Below are 3,222 nucleotides of genomic sequence, written 5' to 3'. Positions count from 1 at the left end.
GCCTCATCTTTAATAATATCCTTCATTGCCAACATTAGTGTGAGAAATTATGCGGGTAAATTTTACAGGCAATGTCCCATAATTGTGAAGAAACTTTGGTACATCAAACAGTTTACACTGATATTGATGTACCTCAGAGTCAAGTAGGACTTTAAAGGCCACCAGGTCACAATATCCCTCCTTCGTGTCCATCTTCTCAGTTCATCACATCTCATACGTCTGGACCTTAAATTATTAGAACATGTAGTTCTTAAAATTATTTGAAAAATTATACCAGTAACACAGATATATTTGTGAACTGTATATTCAGTAATATCAATTACATACTTGACCTGAGTAATTTGCTTGGGAAATTTTACATATATACATGTATAAATGAATTACATTAAAAAAGTAGTATAAAAGATTTCAATATAACTCGCCAAATTAAGATTTGGCGTCATATCCTAACTCTCCCTTTTGGCAGGCAATTTATATTGTTGGCCTGTACAATGACTTAACAGACTGTAAATGATGAACTAGTAAAAATATCTACTTGGATGACTACCAACAAGTTTACTTACAATATAGACAAGACCTACTTCATGCTATGTGGAAAAAAGAACTTCAAATGTACAGCTAAACAGTGATAAATGGTTCACCCATTTCAAGACAGAGGACAAATATCTAGGTCTCCACCTTGACTCCAGACTCAAATTCCAAACCCACATACAGCAAATATCCACGAGCCTCCAAAACAGTTGGCATCCTATCAAAAATATGGTACTATGTACCCCAAACAGCTCTTCTTGCTCTTTACCACTTTCTCATTTACCCTTATCTCACCTATGGTATTTGTACATGGGGCTCCACCACAGCAAGTCACCTTGAACCTTTAATAACCCAACAAAAAGCTGCAGTGCAATTGACTACTAACTCCTGCACTAGACAGCACACTCCACTGCTTTTCAAGTGTCTTAACTTGCTTAATATACAAAACATCCACACTTATTGTCTACTACATACACAGAACACTACACTCAAATATTAACCCTCCTCTCAAATACCTCCTTGATAACTATAACAGAACACACAGCCATAATACGAGACAAATCACTCTTTGATACACGTGTCCATCTCTCCCTGTGCAAAAATGCTATGCACATAAAGAGCCTGAAGATCTGGAATTCATTGCCAGAACACATTAAAGGATGCCTGCCTACAAATCAATTTAAGGCCCTGCTTAGATTATTATTATTATTATAATCAAGGGGGAAGCACTAAACCCATAGGATTATACAGCACCTATGGGGGGATGGAAGGCATTCAGGCTTAATTCAGGGAACTGGAGCACAGATCCAATTCCCTAGATCAAGAGCCCCTCACCAGCATCAAGGAGCCTTCCTTGAGGGGGGCCCTGCTTAGAAATCACCTCATCACCCAAAATTAACCAGACAAACACTTTACTTAATACCTAATAGTTACCCAAAAGCTACTCAAAAAAAACTAAATAATTTAAGACTTCTCAACTATTGGATAATTTACCTCGAACTTAAAACTTTCAATTTCATTTTTGTATATTGCTGAAGATTGCTCATCCATTTACTTATAACTTCAAACTTGTTTCAATATCATTATTTTAAAATGTACTAAATTGTAATACTTCATATTGTAAATTGTTTCAACTTTTTCTAAATTCTCATACTGTACTTTTTTATAAACTGTATCAAAACTGTAATTATATACTGAACTGCTTTACTAACCTTATTAAAGTCATATAGCACTACCTAACAGAATACTCCATTCTCTTGTACTCACTGTAACTCGTCTAATGACCATAGGAACTGTTAATGCCTTACTAGTTTTACGTTAATTTTAAGTTTGCCTGAAATGCTCTTCATACAAAGGAGCTTTTGGCATGTACACCCAACTATTATATTCCTTTGGACAACCATGTATACCTGGAGAGGGTTTCGGGGGTCAATGCCCCTGCGGCCCAGTCTGTTACCAGGCCTCATGGTGTATCAGGGCCTGATCAACCAGGCTGTTATTGTGGTATGTCAAAATAAAATCATTATTACAAATTAACATACCTGTAGTGAGAATTAATACTCTTGGAGGCATACATTACGTGGTGTAAACTTCATCAATTTCTGACGATACTGCTGTTATTACACCTTAGTTGATTTCACTGGAAGATTCGACCGATTTCCAAATTCTGAGAGAGCCGACACTGCCTCTCAAGATGGCTACCCGGGCATTACACCCAATTCAGTTTTGCTTTTATGACCTCTGCCCTTGGGTCAAATAGTTGAGCCCAGCAGTCAACCTTCTACACCCATGTCACCACCACTGCCTTGCCCTCTTGCCATCTACGCAACCCACCTCCCCCACTAAGTTGGAAGCACTCACTCGCTCCCTTCCTCACTGGTAGTTTGTGACTACCATTAATAATATTTACATTACATTATGTTAACACTTCACATACACATTACTAATTATAGGACAATTAAATTTTCCACTATTAGTATGAAATGTGCATGTGAATTACATACATGTACATGTATATGGCTTTAGAAAAGGTTATGATAAGGTAGATAGGGAGCAATGTGGCAGATGTTACAAGTGTACGGAATAGGTAGTAAATTACTAAATGCTATAAAGAGTTTTTATGAGGATAGTGAGACTCAGGTTAGGGTGTGTGTAGGAGACAGGGAGATTACTTTCCAGTAAAAGTAGGTCTTAGACAGCAATGTATAATGTCACTATGGTTGTTTATAACATATTTATAGATGGGGGTTATAAAAGTACTAGTAGTAAACGCTAGGGTGTTGGGGACGGGTGGGATTAAATTATGGAAAATCGGATACAAAATGGGAATTGACAGTTAATTTTTGCTTTAAGGCAGAGTCCTCTATGACATCTTGAGAGTTATCCTGGGTTAGTAACCCTCCAGGTTAATAATACAAACAGAACTAAGCACTAAACCCACAAGGGTCACATAGAGATGTCTCCAAGTTAATCTGAATTAAATCATCTGCTTCACACCAGTCATTACTCACTAAAACACTTAACTATTATTGTATTCAATGAAAAACACAAACTGTTTAAGGATCATACAGTGCTTTGAAGAATTAGGCAGTCAATTTCATTCCAAAGAAATGGATAGGTCTAATTACCTGGAACAAGTCCCCCACCAGCATCAAGGTCCCTCCATTTGTGGGAATGTAACAAAGTAGACAC

This window comes from Cherax quadricarinatus, chromosome 43 (genome assembly GCF_038502225.1).
Source record: "Cherax quadricarinatus isolate ZL_2023a chromosome 43, ASM3850222v1, whole genome shotgun sequence".
In the NCBI taxonomy this organism is placed as follows: domain Eukaryota; kingdom Metazoa; phylum Arthropoda; class Malacostraca; order Decapoda; family Parastacidae; genus Cherax; species Cherax quadricarinatus.
This window is presented reverse-complemented; position numbering follows the sequence as displayed.